The 19244-nt window shown below is 37.8% G+C and overlaps 1 long non-coding RNA gene across 1 annotated transcript; it reads right to left on the bottom strand.

Moving 5' to 3' along the window:
- Positions 1-1911: 1911 nt before the first annotated feature.
- Positions 1912-17954, bottom strand: LOC116419384. The gene is made up of 4 exons (XR_004229678.1): positions 17558-17954; positions 6656-6766; positions 6189-6266; positions 1912-2255 (listed from the first exon to the last, which is right to left on the bottom strand). It is a non-coding gene; the product is annotated as an uncharacterized LOC116419384 (long non-coding RNA).
- Between the last annotated feature and the right edge of the window lie 1290 nt (positions 17955-19244).

Raw genomic sequence — 19244 nt, 5'->3', positions numbered from 1 at the left:
AGACAATCCAGGCCATGTCAGAAGTGAAACAGATGAAAATGTCAGTGAAGGTAAGTGTTAGATGAATGGGAAGAACAGAGACAGAGAATTACAGAGACAGGCAAAAAGTGGGAGTAGAAAAAGAGAGAGAGAAAGTTGGGGGGAGGGAGAGAAGAAAGGAAGGGAAGGAGGAAAGAAGGAATGGAGAAAGTAAGTAGGGAAAGGAGGGTAGAGAAAGGAAGTAGTGAGCCAGATTTTGAAATGTCAGAGACATTTGTTTGAATCTAATGAAATATGTGTAGCAGAACTGTTTAATAAAGTATTTTTTTTTCCTACTCTCTCAGTAGATATTGCCAGGGGAGTAATTGCTTTCTCCACCCTATTCCTATCAAGCTAGATGCAGGAAGAAGCAAACCCCAGTCTTTTGGATAGCCATACCCATTACACTTATGAACATATGGGGAAATGAGAGACAATTGGAGAAGTAATAAAAATTTTAAAAAATAACTTTGTGAAGCTTCCAGATCCTTGGGGAATGCTCATTAGAATAAAGGAGATGCTCTGTCTCATGTACAAGACCTGATAAAATTACAGATCCTTTTAATTTAGCATATATACATAAATATATGGGGTGTTTGGAGAACCCTTTTGAAATCTAAAAAAATATATTCTCTTCACAATAAAGCTCTGGAATTTTGTCTCAATCCGGTGTTGGTGATTAAGCCCTGCTTGGAGACAAGATGGGAGAATTATGTACCTGGATCTTAGGAAAACATTTATAGAGCCCCCAAATATTAGAACTCCCTGCAAAAGAGAACCTCAAGAATAGAAGTCTCCTTGTTTAGAGACAATCCATTCCATTTTTGGATGGCTCAACTTTTCAGCAAGTTTTTCATTAGATTGAACCAGTAACTTCTTTGAATGTCTACCCATTGATCTAAAGAATTCCTTGAATAGATTTCAGAGAATCTATGAACTTGAATGGGAAAAAACTATACCTGTATTTTTCTTAACCACTACCAGAAATTTAATAATGTCTTCCATTATTTGAATCATTCAGTACTCCTACTAGGTTGAAATTTAAACACCAATATCTTGGGTGTTTTGTTTTTGACTGTTATCTATGGATAATTGTTTTCCTTAAAGGTGATATCAATTCATTATATCACTTGTTTAATGTCAAAGTTAAATTACTTCTCTCCAGTCTTAGAAATCCTTGAACAAACAGGAAATCTCAGGACCACTTTCTCCCAACTCTACTCTTATCTAAAAATGTACCTGTCATCAGTCCCATCCACCCAATTAGGATGTAGGTAGGTCTCTATTTGTTGATGATGTCATCAGAGTAATCCTGATTGAACAGGACCAACTGTTTCTTCTCTTTAATTATGTCTGTATCTCCCATACTCAGCATCACTCAACATCATTTCCTTTCTATTGTAATTTTCCAGAAATCACAGTGGGGAAGGAAGTCACCAACACTATAGCTGTTTCTTTGCCCTGTGTCTGCCCTTTCTCCCTTCTAAGAGTCTCCATTGTCAAGACAATGTACACGATCGGTTCAACTAGTAACAGTAAAGATTTTTCCAAAGTCCTACATCATAACTTTGGGGATACGTCTATATACATAAACAAATATTTATGGCTATGATGTTGTTGTTCTTATTCAGTAGTTTTTCACTTGTATCTAATTTTTTGGGACCTCATTTGGGTTTTCTTGGGAAAGATGCTAGAATAGAGGCTTGCCATTTCCTTCTCCAGCTCATTTTACAGATGAGGAAACTGAGGCAAACAGAATTAAGTGACTTGCCTGGGGTCACACAGTTAGTAAATCCTAAAGGCCATTTTGAACTCATGGGTTTTCCCAACTCCAGGCCAAGAATCTAGTTGCATCCTGTATATGAATGTATATGTGTGTTTGTGTATATTTTTTAATATATAAATTTTATGTCTATATGCAGACATATACATATTAAAGGCAGTGAGATGCAGTGGATAGAGAATTGGCTTCAAGACCTGGATTTAAGTCCATCCTCTGACAAACACAGGTTGTATGGCCCATGGATAAGTCATGTTGCAGAAAAGGTGATCACTAACATTGATAGAATGATTTTTCTCACTGGGAGCTCCATTTACCAATTAAATTCTAAGTCTGGACACAAATCTATAGATCCATTTGCACACCTCCAAGTATGCATTGTAAGATGTAGTTTTGAGTGGTGGAAAGTGGGCTTGACTTGGAGTCTGAGGGTCTTGGGTTCATCTTCAGGACATACCTGAAAAGACAACATTTTCTATTCAAAATGTTTTACCATCTTGGACGACCTCTCGCTCTCCCTCTCTCTCTCTCCTCTCTCTCTCTCTCTTTCCCTCCCTCCCTTTCTCTTTCTTTCTCTCTCTCTGTATCTGTGTGTCTCTCTCTGTATCTCTGTTTCTGTCAGTCTCTGTCTCTCCCAACTGTCTTTCTCTCTGTGTGTCTTCTTCTCTCTGTCTCTCTCTGTGTGTCTGCCTCCCTCTGTCTCTATCTCTCTGTCTCTCTCTGCTTCTCTCTGTGTCTGTCTCTTTTCCTCTCTCTTTGTATCTCTGTCTCTCTGTGTGTGTCTCTGTGTCTCTGTCTCTGTTTCTTTCTCTCTCTCTGTATGTGCTTGTATCTTTCTCTCTCTTTGTCCCTGTCTCTGTCTCTGTCTATATGTCTCTCTGTCTCTGTCTCTCTCTTTCTCTCCCTTCCTTTTTCTCCCTTTTTCTTCCTTCCTTACTTTCCCCCCTCCCTGTCTTCTCTCCCCCTTATCCCTCTATCTGTCTCTCTGTCTCTCTCTGTGTCTGTCTGTCTCTTCCTCTCTGTCTACCTCTCCCTTTCTCTCCTTCCCCCAGTTTTTCCCTATATCTTTGGTTACATATTTGAACACTTGTACTTGTCACGGGTAGCCCATGTGTTTTGTCACCTTGGACAACCCCTGCCTTCCTCCTCTCTCCCTTCTTTTTTCCCTTCTTCCCTCTCTCCCTGTCTCTCTCTAAAAGACTAGAAAGTAAAGATCAACTCATTCAACAGCCATCATTTTAAAGAGAAGTTAATTGAGACCAGCAGAGGGGAAAGCTTGCCCAAAGTCACATGAGCACCAAATATAACAGAACTAGGATTTGAACATCAGTCCTATAAACTTTATACCCTGTATTCTTTCTCTTTCTGGTCCTGTTCCTGACTTTCTCAGTTCTAAAACCAAAAAGACAAATGGAGGAGCATAGATTTAGAGCACAAAGGACTTCAGGGGCTGTCTAGTTCATTCTCTTTGCTTTACAGATGAAGAAACTGAGGCAAGAAGAAGTAAAGTAACTTTCCTTCAGTTTCACAGACAGTGTGTGACAAAATCAGGATTTGAACACACATCCTTGTACTTAACTGTTATTTCCAGCATATCCCACTAATTTTTCTCATACAGGGTATTCCCAAAGTCTGATACTTTGAGGACACTTCATATACAGAAATAGACATAATATGTGTGTACACATATACTTATATTCTATGTGACAGCATACATACATAGAATTATCCATCTTTGTGTATGTAGAAGGGGTAATATAATAGCATAACAAATCCATTTTAAAACCTAAAGTCTAAAACCTAAGTCAACATTCGCTTTATGTTTTTAGCAAACACTCTTACCCTTGTGTTGGGGCCTTATTGTCTCCACCTTTTGAATAGAAGCCTTTAAAATATGCCTCCAAATAGAGAGATCTGAACACCGTGTCAAATCTATTGGCGCTCCATGTTTAAACACCTGCTTCTCATCGTCAATCCTTCATAATATTGTTAAACAATCATTAGATTTATGATGACTAATGAATCTAAATATGGTCTTCCTTGAGATGTATTTGGTTGTACATAATGAGTAGCCTATTGATAGAATATTAAATCAATTTAATTAAAGGGGTATACATGCATTCCTCCATGGAATGCTCACTCCAAAAAAAAGAGGAGGGGGAGCTTGTTTGTTAACATTGCTTCCTGTTTTCATCACTGATTAGAGCATCTGGGTAAATTATAAGACCCTGAATCAGGAAGACTTCAGCTCAAAGCGAAGTTCTGTAATTAGCCTCTTTCACTACCCTTCCAGTGGTGTTTGGAGGATTGAATGAGATGACTTTTAAACTGATTTGTAGCTGCAGATCAGTCACCATCAATGTTGCTTTTTTGTTAAAGTGTTCGCCTCACTCAGTATCGAGTTTTGAAAAGAGAATGCCCTTAAAAGTTTCCTTCCCTCCAACCCCCCAGAAATATGATCATATTTATTTCTTTCTCTCACTCTTTAGAACACAATGAAAATCTGAGAGGAAGCTTTCGGCTTCCCAATCTGTTGGTAAAAGTTTGATCCTAAGGTCCCAGAGCCAACATGGAAAAAGACCTGCAATATCATTAAAATCAATGTTCTCATTTAGCAGAAAGGAAAACTGAGCCCCAGGTAGGAAAATTGGTGTGCCCAGGGTCACACATGGCAAAGGTGGCAGACATAGTGATTTCCGCTCATGTTCCTTGACTCCAAATCCAGTGTTCTTTCCATGGCTACTTGCTGCCTCCTAGCTGCCACTCTTTGCATCCTTTGAAGAAAGGATTCACATGCTACCCCAACCCAAGAAGTATTTGGGGATCCCAGGGACTGAACAGAATTGTAAAGAACAGATACTGAAGCTGAAAATTAAGGTGATTTCTCTCCTTTGCTTCCTACTCCTCCCCTCTTTCTCTCTCTCCCTCCCTCCCTCTGTCCCTCTCTTCCCTTCTCTCTCTCTCCTCCATTCCCTTCCTCCCTCATTGAAAAGTCCACATGGCCTCATGTACTAGATATACACAATCTGATCTGAGAATGCAACCTAATGTCATCCTTTCATCAAGAGTAATTCTGTGCTAAAGGCTCTACTTTAATTCTGTAGAAGTACGTTTGGTAAGTATGTTTTCATTATTTAGCTAATAGTTTGAGCACTTGGTCCTCAACTTATTCTTCCAATTTTTCAAGAGTTATTAAGCAGCTATTATGTGGTAGACATTGTGCTAGGGGCTAGGGTTTTTCAAAGAATGAAACAATTTCCCATTGTTTATTTCCATTCCATTGGAGATAGATAAATGGATGATGGATGGTTAGATGAGTGGGTGAATAGATGGATGGATGGATGGATGGATGGATAGATAAATAGATGAGTGGGTAGATAGATGGATAAATGGATGGATGGATGGATGGATGGATGTCTAGATAGGTGGAAGGATGCATGGATAGATAGACAAATAGACACACATGTGTGTAGATATATTTATGTTATATATGTGTGTACATATATATGTACAACATAAATATAAAGTGAATAGGTAAACTATATATATAAATTTGTACATCTGTTATTAAGCTATTAAAAATAGGGACTAGACAAGAGGCCATTTTGTAGAAGGACTTTCAAAATGAGGGAACACCCATTTCAATGCAGATCATCACCTTCTCTGTTTTTTGAGAGTTTTTGAGAGTTACCTAGCACACCAGAAGATCTAGAATCTTGTTCAAAGTTATACAACCAGTGATTTTGGGGTAATATTTGAACCCAGCTCATCCTGACTCTGAGGCTGACTCTCCATATGCTATGCCATGATGCTTCTTAGCCTGAGTTAATAGGTTCCCTTCCTCCCACCAATGACTGTGTGCTCAGAACTTTCATGTCATGCACCTATGAATTTGTTGGTCTAGATCACAGTTTCTTAAACTTTTTCTACTCATAGCTCCTTTTCACCTGAGAAATTTTTACATAATCCTATGTATATTTGTATGTACAATAGGTATATAAATCAAACACTTATTGATAATAAAGCATAATTTCACACACACACATTCAGGGTCACAACCCATAGTTTAAGAAGCTGTGTTGTAGAGAACGCCTGGTAAATAAAATCCCTTTACTAAACCATCCATTTTGCACCCTGGAATCTTAGAATGGCTGAGATTTCCAAAGAGATTGAGTAATTTTGTCAATGTCACATGACCAATATGTGTCAGAAGGAGAATTTGGACCCAACTCACCCTGACTCACAGGGCAGCTCTATCCACTATGCTGGGCTGTATGTGAGACTGATAACCAATTTGTTTTTTTACTTAATAATTCCCTCTAATCATTCTTATACTGAGTGGTTCCCATTGAATCTCTCTCTTTCTTAACACTCTTATCTTACTACTCACAGGAAGTGAATGATGAGCCTCAGGATCTTGGGAGTCTTGCTTCTCAAGTGATTAAGAGTGCAGTAGATTTAGGAACAGCTGGGGAAGTAGAAGAGTTGCCCTCTTTCATCAGGCTGATCAACAAATAGTCCCATTCTGCACCTGCCAGGTTGTATTCAATTCTCTACACCATATTCTTGAGGGCAAATGATAAGCAGCATGATATAGCCAATAGGGAGCCATCCTTGAATTGGCAAAATCTGGGTTCCAGACTTGCCTCTGACACATCCTAACTATATGACCATAGGAAAGCCCATTAATATCGTCACACCCCAGGCAATTAAGATTATAAGGATGCGCCAGGAATTAGGTTTAACAAATGAACAGCCTTAATGTCCACTGGATGGTGACAAAATGATAAGGGGGCTTCTGGTATCTTGGGGAGGCGATCTATCCAGGAAATATAAAAGAACAGAAACACAAGTTACCTGGAAGGAAATCTCTATGCTCAGAGCCTGGATGGAGAAGCCAAATCAGTAAGATCATAGACCAGTCCATGGAAAGATTAGAGTGACTTCATAGGGATGGTAAATTTAAAGCTAGAAAAGGATTTAAAAATGGTAGATTACAACTTCCTCCTTCAATAATTGTGTCCAGAGCTAGAAGGTAATGTCCAGGGTTCATAGGGCTCAAGAGCTGGTTCAAGTTGGTCCCAAGTAGGTCCACTGCCCTATTGTACATCATGCTCTGAGGACAATCTGATGGATCCCCTCCCTGGCCCCATCCCATCTGGTTCCACCTTGGCCATCCCTGAGCTCTCTCAAGACCTCATCATCATATTCAGAGTAATCTCAGGGATTAGGAGGGCTGAAAATAGCAAAGAGAAGGGAGAAATACTACTGACTTATGCATTTGCCTCTGAAGTTGGCATTTATTTAGACAGGAGCCTTTTATTCATAGTTTCCAGAAGGCAAATGATTCTGTAATTCGTTACATTTACCTCCAATTCTGAGGTCCCGATGGAAAATGAAATTCAGAAAAGACAATATCCCTCCCCTGCTAAAGGGAAGGTGTGTGGGCAAGAAGGTTACATGATACTAATTACAGGTAATTTTCCCTTCTCCATAGTGATATCAGCAACAATAGATTTCTAGCCCTGGAGTCTTGAAAGCTCCAGGAAAGCTGCCAACTAGGAAAAAAGCAAAAGGAAAGGAAAGAAAATAACTTGCAACTAGGCAGTTTCAAACCAGCCCCAGGGAAATGGAAAAGATGGTTTGACAAAGCAGAAAAATGAAAAAGATGCTATACAGTAACAGCTAGTATAGAACTCCATCGAAGGGAGACATTTAAACCTTCAAGGAAATCCTCGGTCTTATTCATCATTTTTGGGGGTATAACATAAAAGCTTCTTTAGGCAGGAGCTCCATGTTTAGACAAGAGCTTTGTTCCTTATTATGGAATCTTGGGTACGTCACTTTACTTATAGCTATTGGAATAGCAAAGTATCTTCATAAAATTGTTGATTCAGAGCTGGAAAGGGCACAACTGAATCCAGCTCCTTGTTCCAGCTTCAACTTGTAATTAGAGAAACTCGGACCCAGAGAGAAGAAATTACTTAGGTTGGATTAAATCACCTCTAAAGTCCCTTCTGGTTTCCTATCCCATGATCCTATGATCTATTATCGGCCCAATTATGTGTGGACTGCTATCCAAAGACTACCCTAGCTAAAGTTGAAGAGGTTCTCCACAAAATTGGGCCCAAGGCAATGAATTTTTTAGCTATAACAAATCTTTCAAGACTATCTCTTAAATCACAAATGGATTACAACTGTTTTAGCTAAGGTAAGATCCATCCTGATGAAACCACAAGTTTTTGAAGTATTGAGGTCAATCTGTAACAAAGATGAGATTACTGGGCCTTTTTTCCAGGGTGCCAACTTTTAAGGTCATTGGAAATACAGATAGTCTTCCAGGAATATAGAAACTAGAGAACTGAGTAGCTATTTAATAAAAAGAATTAATTAAAATAAAATGTATAGATAACTCCTTTCCTTTCATCAACAGACTATAAGCCAACTGATTTCCTCTATATCCTGATCTTCTCTCCATTCTCATATCTATCAGGGTCAGCAACAACATCTGCCCATATCTTAACAAGTTTATTATAATGTACTTCCTGATATTTGTACTAAATATTGTTTATTCTGGCCCACGTACAAAAATTCATGGTTATAGCTCTGAGTGAAATGTTAAAATAGGACTTCTCAAGTACCTTCAAGATCTTAGAGTTAATAGAAAGGAGGAAAAAAAGGTACAAGGATATCAGTAGTTCAAAGACTTCTGTTACTCTCCAGACCAAACTAATAAGAATTTATATCCAGAAACTGATAAGGTCATGGATGAAGATTAAAAAAGGACCACACAAGTCACATGTCATTTTAAAGCTGTGGAAAGTAAGGCTGGGAGTAATTAAGTAACTTATACAGAAACACATAGCTACTGTATACTGAGTTGAGATTTGAACTCAGATCTTCCAGACATGCTCTACTATGCTACTGATCATGTTTTTAAAACACTAAAATTTTCTGGTGATAATTAAGTGAACTTCTGAGAATCTAACTGCTTACAGTCTTTCCATGGTCTGACACCATGGAACTTTCAGCCCATGAGAACCATCAGAGAAAATCAGAACAATGGAAGAGTGAATGTCGGGGTAGCTCAGATATTTCAGTGAACAGAGCACCAGTCCTGATGTCAGGAGGACCTGAGTTCAATTCCAATCTCAGACACTTATTATCTGTGTGACCTTGGGCAAGTCACTTAACCCCAATTGCCTCATTGAAAAAAAAAAAAAAAGAAAAGAAAAAAGTAGATGCTGAGACAGTTAAACTTAGGAACAACTAATATTCTATTATTATTCTACCTCCATACTTTTGACCACGGCAATCACCATCTATGCTTCAAGAGCACTCCTTCATTTCCCTTTCCTGGAATACTCAGCATCCTTCAAATTATAGGTCAAACTTTTTCTGATGACTCCCATTGCTCATGCTCTCTCCCTCTTGAAAAATTTTATATTTTATTCTCGGTGTATGTGTTGTAGAATGTAAGCAATTTGAGGTCAGGGATTTTTAAAGTTTGTATCCCCAGAATCTATTTCTTTTTTAAGCCCACTATTTCTGATTCCTGGGATCATAGATCTAAACCTAAACTTAAATCTCTCAATGTAGGAAAATGGGATTTGACCAAGATCACATATAGAATAAGTGTCAGAGGTGAGATTTCTTTTTTTTTTTTTAATAAGGCAATTGGGGTTAAGTTGTTTGCCCAGGGTTACACAGCTAGTAAGTGTCTGAGACCAGATTTGAACTCAGGTCCTCCTGACTCCAGGGCCAGTGCTCTAACCACTGTATCATCAGATGCCCCTCTGAAGAGGAATTTCAACCCAACTTCTCTGGTTCCAGAACCAAAGCTCTTTCCTATTACTCGCATGGGGAACTCCCAAGTGCAGAATCTCTTCCTATCAATGTAGATTGTCAACTACTCTAGAATGAGTTTAGAGCATTATGGAATTAGAGTAAGGTCAATGACTTAACCAGGATATCATTGCCAGGCTAGTGTCAGAGGACAAGGCTTAAATCCAGGTTGACTGTCTAACCACTCTGCCATGCTGCTTTTGCCTGCACATATTTGTATATATCTATTGAATTGTATTCAATTTCATTACATCTGAGATATCTTAACCTCCATGCTCAGGATACATTTCAGGGCAAATGCTAAAATTCACTAAATAAATAATACAAAGATCTAACAAGCAAAGAAAGTCTTTGTATCCAAATAAAAGAGGAAAAAGAGGAGGAAGGAAGGGCTTTTTAATTAAAAAAAAAAAAACTCCAGTTCTGCCTTTTGATTTTTAGTGCAAGTATATTATATGACCACAGGTCAGCAAATAACATGTGCTTCTGTTAGAGAAGGAAGAAGTATCTCTATTTATTTAGCTATTTATGGATGTACCATAACTCAGCTCCATCCACCAACTCAAGTCCCTGAGCTATGGAAAAAAAAACCCAAATGATTTCTACTTTCTGGTCTGTGATTTTCTCAAGTGCTTCCCCACTTCCTCTTAAGAGCTCGCAATATACCCAGGCCACTCAGAAACAAAAGCTTAATGATTCTGTCTAAAGACTGCCAGTTCTGGGGTCAGAAGTTGTTATTATTAAGTCATTTGCAATTGTACCCATCTTTTTTTGGCTCCATTTGGGTTTTCTTAGCAAAAATTTGACAATTCCTTCTCTAAGTCATTTTACAGATAAGGAAATCAAGACAAACAGGGTTAAGTGACTTTCCCAAAGTCACACAGCTTGGAAGTATCTGAGATTTGATAAAAATTCAAGAAGATGAGTCTCCCTGACTCCAGGCCCAGAACTCCACTTAACCTCCTTGCCACCTCTCAGGGCCAAAACCTGAGTTCAAATCTCACCTATGACACATCTACTCCTTGGAACCACTGGCAAGTTGTTTTTAACCTTCCTAGGACCAATATTTCCTCCTGTATAAAATGGCAGAATTGGACAATATGGCCCCTGAGATCCCTTACAAGTATAGAACTACGATCCTGGACAAATTAGAATCCCTAGTTTATAGATAGACAAGGAAACCGAGGTATGGCTGATCACGCCAGATTCATAAAATCATAATTTTTGAAGTGGAAGGGATACTAGCATGTATGGAATCCAGCCCTTCCTTTTTGTGTTTGAAGGAGCTGAAATCCAGAAGGATCAAATAACCGTCCAAGGTCCTGTAAATCATTTAGTAGAGCATGGATTTCAATTCAAATCTGTAGACTCTAAATCCAATATTCTTTCCAATATCCTGCACCAGAGCCATCCAAGCATGAATCCCATACATACCTCCGTAATACTCCTTCTCAGTGTGACCCAAATCAGATTAAAACATCATGGGAAATGTTTAACAAAATGAATAAAAATACAATACAAGATAGATTACATTTTCAAACTAAATCAACATACAGTCTGCAGGGATCTTTGTATACAGTTTAGTGGCTTTGTTTCTATTTGTTTGAAATCCTAACATATACTTTCCCAATTTTTCAAATACTGAAAAAAACAAATAAGACATTTAATTTTTTTTGAAAGCACAATAGAATATTATAATAGCTCTTAATAAAGTTATCAACTTTTAATCAGATAAAAAAACAAAACAGAAAGGAGTATCCATCACTGGGAGATTAATAGGGATCTAGCTGTAAGTAACTATGAGACCAAAACAAAAAGCATCAATAGAATTTTATTTTTGAAATATAAATAGAAAGTAAAAATACAATGCCAGTACTAATCAGCTGACTGATTATGGATATTTGCCAATTTACAGGATCATAAATTTAGAACTGAAAGGGACCTTCAGAAACCTCAGGTCCAACCAGTTCATTTGACAGATGAGGAAACTGAGACATGAAGTGATTAAGTGGCTTGTCAGGGTATCACAGATATAAGTTTCCAAGATGAGATGTGGAAAGTGTGTGTGTGTGTGTGTGTGTGTGTGTGTGTGTGTGTAGGTATCTGTACTAGATTTAATTCCACATTTCAAAGTGACTCCAGGGTTTCTGAGATTGTTGGGAATGGTAATGGAATCTGAAAATTCAACAGCCCCAAAGGCAACTTGGAAATTTTGGTTCAGGACAGGTTAAGGAAAAGATTGGGTTTCCAAGATTTCTGAAACATTCTAGGAATTATCACCTTTTGAGTATTCCTGAGATAGATAAGAAAAAAAAAAGAAGAATGGATTTCTTCCTAGCCCATCCTCCAATACTCTGAAATCTGCAAGAAACTACTTAGGGAACTGGAACAGAGATACCTTGCCCATTTTAGAATACAAGGTCCAACCTATGCCTAGACAGAATAGAGGGCTGCCCTGTAGGGTATGCACTGCGGAAATATGGAAAAGATACAATAATATAGGAAGGGTTGTGTTTAAAAAATTAGAAACTTCTTTTTTTATTTTTGGTGAGGCAGTTGGGGTTAAGTGCCCTGCCCAGGGTGACACAGCCAGTAAGTATTAAGTGTCTGAGGTCGAATTTGAACTCAGGTTCTCCCGATTATCCATGAGATTAGAAACTTCTGAAAAAAAGCTTTGGAAAGGAGTGAGACTGAATTAAACTACTGATTCTGCCACCTGACATCCATCCACAATGAATAAATCACTTAAGTTCTCTGAATAAGCCTCAGTTTCCTCACCTGTAAAATTTAAGAAGTTGGATTTAGAAGACCTTAAAAGTACCTTCCACTTTTACCTGTAGGTTTCATCCACTTCATAAATTGATCTTTTCAGCACATAAATTGGTCATATCTGCTTTGCTCTATGACCCACTCTTTCTTTAACCTGATAATGATATAACCTAAAATGACTCCATAAAAATAATAATGATAAGTAATAATCTGTTGTCATTGTCATTATTGTTGGAGCTATTTGATGATGACACAGTGCATAGAATGCACTTATCATGATGACTTGGTTTTTTGAGTTCAAATCTGACCTCAGACATTTACTAGCTATATGACCATGGACAGCTCATTTTAACCCTGTTTACCTCAATTTCCTCAAATGTAAAATGAACTGGAGAAAAAAAATGACCCACTACTCCAGTATCTCTGCCAAGAAATGTCATGAAGAGCCAGATACAACTGAAAACTCAACAACGCTAAATGCTAATGATGTCTACCTTTTAAACAGTGCCTTAGAGTATACAAAACATTTTACATGTCACTTAATTTAACCCTTACAACAATCCTATCAGATAAGGAAACCGAGGTAGAGAGACGTTAAATTACTTATCCAGAGTCACATAGTTAATAACTAAGTTTTCCTTATTCCAAATCCAAAGCTCAAACCATTATGCAACCTAGTTGCCAAAAGATGTGGTCTACTGCTACTAGCTGTGCTATTGCTGAGTTATGTAACTTCTCAAGCTTCATTTCTCTCATTTGTAAATGAGAATAATAATATCTGCTTGCTCATCTTGAAGAGTTACCACAAACAAATGAGATAATGTATGTAAATTGCTATATCAATATCAGCTATGATAGTTGTTGTAAAATATCCAAATCTAAGCTACTTAGAAAACAAAGAATATTCATTCTTTTGCTAACACTTAGATTGTAGGTGATTTTATTTTATTTTTTTAATGATCTAGACTCAATGAAAGTTCTCAGTACAGAAATTCAATCCATTGAAGCAGATTGACTTCTGGGTAGTTTATAGTCCCTGGGCACCTAGATTATGTGGCCTGCCCAGGATCACTAACTAGTCCACATCAGATATAGATTTGAATTCAAATCCTCCTTGATTTATACTAATTTTATATCATTTATATCATATTGTCTTACACCTGAAAATATCCTTTCCAAACATTTTTATTTGCTCTCAGGAAAGTCAAACATTCTTTAGAGGGCTTGGAAGGCCATGCATAAATATCTGCAGAGGAATTAGCCAAGTACAAAGGGTATTCCTGATCCATGTGATCAACAGTACAATTGCCACTCTCTTGCGAGGTCCACCATAATGAGCCGGTGGCTGCTGTCATGCTGAGCTTAAGGAACTCTATTTCTCAAATTACTCTCATGTGACACTTCCTGAAATACCTGCTCTCCCAAATCCACCTCACTTACACCTGCAGAGAAAATTAGATTCTTTGGGGGCAACCAGCCCCATTACTGACTTCATGTTTATTTGGCAACATCTGAAGCGGTTACAACCCTTAAATCATCCATTTGAATTGTTTCCTCCTCTAGAATTGTGCAAAATGAGGTCTTTGACATTGATTTTGCAGAAAAAAAAATATTCCACAGGAAAAAAAATTGGCAGGACCTGTTTATCTGTCCTAGTTTATCTTTCTCACTTATTGAATCTTTAAATACATCTTCTATGGGATATAACTTTATAATACATGCTTAATAAAATCAGGAAAATGATAGCACAATAACCATAGCAATATAAATAAGAACAACAACCAAAATTGAACACAGAGGCAGAATGAGTAAGCTTGGACCCACAAAAATCACTTCTATCTCAATTTTTGTATAGATGGGGGACTATGGTTGTGTTTTGTTATTGAGTGACGTCCAACCCTCTGAGATATCATTTGGGTTTTCTTGGCAAAGATACTAGAGTGTTTTGCTGTTTCCTTCTCCAACTCATGAAAAAACTGAGACAAAGAGAGTTAAATGGTTTGCCCAGAATCACACAGTTAGTTAAGTATGAGAGGATAGATTTGAACTCAGATGAGTTCAGGTTTGGTACTTTATCCACTATGTCAACTAGCTTCGCATTGAAGCATACTAGAAGTTCATTTGTCTTAAAGAGCTTTTGGAGGACCCCACAGCTAATATAATATCATAGATCTAGAGATGGAAGGACCTTAGAAGTCATCCAGCAACCCCTTCGTTTTGCAAATGAAAAAACAGAGTCCAGAAGAAATAAAGTGACTTGCCCAAGCTTGAATTAGAGCTCTGATCCCTGATACCAAATCCTTCAGATGTCAGAGGTCATAGATCTAAAACTGGAAGGACCCCAAGAGGATTTCTATTTCATCTTCCTCATTTTACAGATGAGGAAACAGAAATCAACACTATAAGCATTGAAAGGGAAACTCGAACTCTGCTCTACCCAAATCTATCTTTTCAGCCACCAGTACCTTTCTATAAAGAAAATCGATTGAATTGACTGGAAGAGTCAAGTTCAATCATCCAGAGAAGGCACTTTATTTTTTAAAAACATGCTTACTTTTATTCAGTGAGGTTGTGCAATTCTCAGAATGCGTATTTACTTCTCACAATGGATATTTTCATAAGAGCCTCTCTGAGTTTAAATAAACAACTTTTCTGGAGATCAAGAAGCAATATATCATCAGGCCTGTATGCAAGGCCTGTTCAAAAGCTTGTTACACTGGCCAAGCTTTCCAAATGAAAATAGAGACCATAGGTCTAAAAAAAGATATTACAAACATTTTCTTTAACATATATCTATAGTTGTAGAAAAAAATGCTCTATAGACCTTGCCTTCTTTTGATAGGCTGTCCCTGGCACCTTTATCATGCTCTTTCTTTGGAAATGACTTGTCAAAGGTAACAGAGGTAGCAAATAATGGAGATTTGAACCCAGTGTTTGACACTTAGTACTTGGAAACTTCCAGCTTGGAAATCAAAGGTGCAAAATCAATCTGATCAAAGATAGAGCAGAGAGATAGAACTGAAAGGACCCACCACCCCTCATTTTATAGAGCAGAAAACTAAAATCCAAAAAAGTAAAATAGTTTGCTTTAATTAGTAAGCAAATTATTTCATTTGCTCAATTATGAAATGCCCAAGTCTAGATTGACTCCAAATCGAAAATAATTTTAATTTAATTGTTTCATTCTGATTTGTCTGGATGAAATCCCACCCCTCCCCATAAAACATCTGATCTCCTTCTAGATTGTAGAGTGAATCTATTGGATTGGACTGACTCGCATATTTCCAGACTCAATCGGGAAAAATGAGGGAAGGCAAGGACAGCATCTCTCAACCCAGTTTCCAGGGCTTATTAGCTCTCATAGCCCTTTCCTTTTCCTATGATGGGCTCAAGATCCTAGGACGTAGCTTCTCATTTTACAGAAAAGGAAACTGAAGATCAGGGAAGTTAAAAAAAAAAAAACTTGTGAAACATCACTCAGGTAGAAAATAGCAAAGAGAAGATCTGAATCCAGTGCCTGGCACATAATAAGCATTTAATAAATACTTTTTGATTGATTAATTATACCACAATCCCATTTGTGAAGTAGAAAAAGGTCTATTGCTTTTAACTTTATTGGCCGAATATTTCCTTCTCTCAAAATCCTCCCAAACAGGTAAAAATAGATTTGAATGATATTTTAATGGCATATATTGTTTAAAATAAATTCAATTCCTGCTTCTCTAAGTCATTGATTTGTTGCTTAACCCCCACTGAGAAGATGAGAGAGGAAGAAACAGAAAAGTATCCCAAAGACCATGGCATTCAGTAGATTCTTCAATGTCAAAAGCCCCAGGAGGCCCAGCTCCACCTCTTCTTTCTGGATTCCCTATAGGACTAGACCCACTTTAGACCTCTCACTTCAGGCTCTAGAGGCAAGAAGCACAGTTCAGGTGGCACTCCTCCCGGAAGATGACAGTCATTATGTCATTGTAGCATAAGCTAATGAAGCAATCATCCAGGTCAGGACGTTCAGTTTCCTCTGCATGACTCCAACAAGAAGCAAAGGTTTACTGCCAGTCCTTCTGAGGGGGGCTGGAGGCGTGGGCTGTGTTCATTCACCTCCCAATGGTTTTCCATGCTCCTTGAGAGGCAGCCATGGCTAGAAAAAAGAGATCTCAATGTGGAGTCAGAGGAAATGAATTAGAATCCTTTGCTACTTGCTCAACCTACGTGACCTTGCTCAGCAAAAGGGAGCAAAATGAAGGACCGTTTTCTCCGATACATACTGTTCTACACTTAGTACTTCCAGCTCTACATAAACGATCCTTCCACTTCTAAATCAGCCTCCAATAAATAATAAAAGCGGAAATAAAAAATAAATCATAAGTTATGAAAAGACATTTAGGAAGCCAACTTGAGAAGGCCACGTGAAAAAAATAATGAAACTCTATATCTCAGTTCCTAAAACTTTTAAAACTCAGCCTATTTGGTGAGCTGAGTGGTCATCTCTGTACACAACCTATCCATGGCATCCATGGTAATTAGGAAGGATATGAGGAAAATCAGACCAAATCTTATGTGAATAAGCTCCTAGTTTTCTCACCTGTAAAATGGGGATAATTAGTACCTACCCTCAGGTTGTATAATAACATAATAACTTTATAATAGCATTCATCTTCCGAGATCAGAGTAAGGATAAGATAAAATTATTTTTGTAAAAGCTCTTTGTAAACCTTAAGGGACTATATAAAATGTTAGCTATTTATTATTTTTGTTGTTATTGGTTATTATTATTATTATTGAGAGCTGAAAATTTCCTTGGATACCATTTAATCCAACTCCCTCATTTTATAAATAGGTAAATGGAGAGGATATGGCCTGTTCAAGCAACACAAGTAGCATGTGGCCAAGCTGGGATCTGAATCCACATACCCAGTTGCCACATTCCTTTCTCTGTACCAGTCTAGCTTAGTGTAGAGAATCCAAACTGGGATTAGAACCCAGGGCTTCTAACTCAATTATCACCATCCCTTCTTCTGTATCACATTGCCTTCCATGATTAAGATCAGCCTGGCCAAGTAGAGAAAAGATCATTGGTAGATTAGCTATAACAGGAACACGAATTATTTTGGTAACAGGTAAATGGTGGAAGAACGTACTCACATTGACAACACCACAAATTGTTGTGCTATTCGTGTATGCTGAGCCAGAGTCTGCAGCTCCGAGATTTTCCAGGAACACAAGCTATTAAACATTTTTCTCTCTCTCTCTGTTTTCTCATCCATGAAATGGGGTTAATAGCATTTTTTCTACCCATCTTAGGATTTGTAAATTGTATGAGCTCTTATCATTATCATTATTCCTGGGGAAAGCTACATGAGAGTAGCTTGGTTTAGGGTCCTACAGGGGAACTTTCTGATCTCATCCCATTGGTGAGCTGTGTGGTCATCTCTGTACACAACATATCCATGGCATCCATGGTAAATAGGAAGGAAATGAGGACAATTAGACCAGTTAAAATGTAAATGACAGCAATGGTTGAAAAGGTTCTTTTCTCAGTTCCTACTTGTTTAAACAAAGCCCTAGTGGGCCCACAATCAGGGAGGCTTCCAATGGTTCCATGGCAACAACATGGACAACCATGGCGACCACCTCTCCAAGCATACTTGTATTAATGCCTAAGAGGGACACATCTACATTGCAGAGAAAGACCCTGGGGTCTAGTTTAATTCACCCAAAAGGACATCATTAGATACCTAAAGAAAAAAAAATAAAACTTAAGCAGGATCAACAATTTCCTTGGTGAACTCAGCAATTTACTTTTATTGAGAAGAGAAAAAGGGAGTTAATATTATGATTTCTCTGCTTTGTACCAAGTTCCCAAGCCACAAAGACAGCTAATATGGACTGATTTCTATTCTTGTAATCAAATAAATGATTAAATATTGAGTCCGTAGACTATGTGAGGAGAATGGAGACACAAAACTCCTGTTAAATATGATAGAGTATAGTCAATTTGTGTGAGTGTGTATTCCATATGAAATATTTTAGTAGATCAGGGTATTAGTATAGGAATAAACCAGAAAGAGTATAAAGGTCCTTTGGGATCCTGACTCAATTATCCAGTATGTTAGTGGTCCCTCCCAGCTTCATGGTCCCTAAAGATTGGAGAACCAATGCCTTAGAATAACATTTTGCAAATGAGGAAAGTGAGGGAAGTGAAATGAATTGCCTAAGATAATAAGTACACAAGGTAGGATTGAAACACCAGTCTTCTGACTTATGGAACTAGTGCGTTTTTATTTGGAATCAGAGGACCTGGCTTCAAATTCTATTTCTGCCACTTATTACCTGGATTGTTTTTGACAACATAGTTTTGACTCAGCCTCAGTTTCCTCATCTGTAAAATGCGAAGATTGAATTGGATTCCCATTAATATCCTTCCTAGCTCTTAACCTGTGATTCTATTAGTCACTAATGTTTTCAACCTTTTCCCCTTTCTATTCCAACATCTACATATGAGTCAAATTGATATTTCTAAAACCTAGATCTTACCATTTTACTTTACAACTCCAAACTTTTTTGTGGCTCCATATCACTTATAAAATGAAATACAAAATCCTCAATCTGGGGGTTAAATTTTCCTGTGATATGGATCCAAGCCACTTTCCAGTCATATTTCATATTATTATTCTTCATGAATCCTCTATTCCAGTCAAATTGGTCTATTAACTGTACCTTATAAACATACCATTTCCCTATCACAGGTCTTTGCACAAGAAGTCAGTGATATCTGGAATGTTCCCTTTCTTGACCTCGTATCTCTTAGCATCCTCAGCTTCCTTCAAAA

Source organism: Sarcophilus harrisii, chromosome 5 (assembly GCF_902635505.1).
Source record: "Sarcophilus harrisii chromosome 5, mSarHar1.11, whole genome shotgun sequence".
Taxonomy (NCBI): domain Eukaryota; kingdom Metazoa; phylum Chordata; class Mammalia; order Dasyuromorphia; family Dasyuridae; genus Sarcophilus; species Sarcophilus harrisii.
The sequence above is the reverse complement of the archived record's forward strand: the minus strand, read 5'-3'. Positions and strand labels throughout refer to the sequence as shown.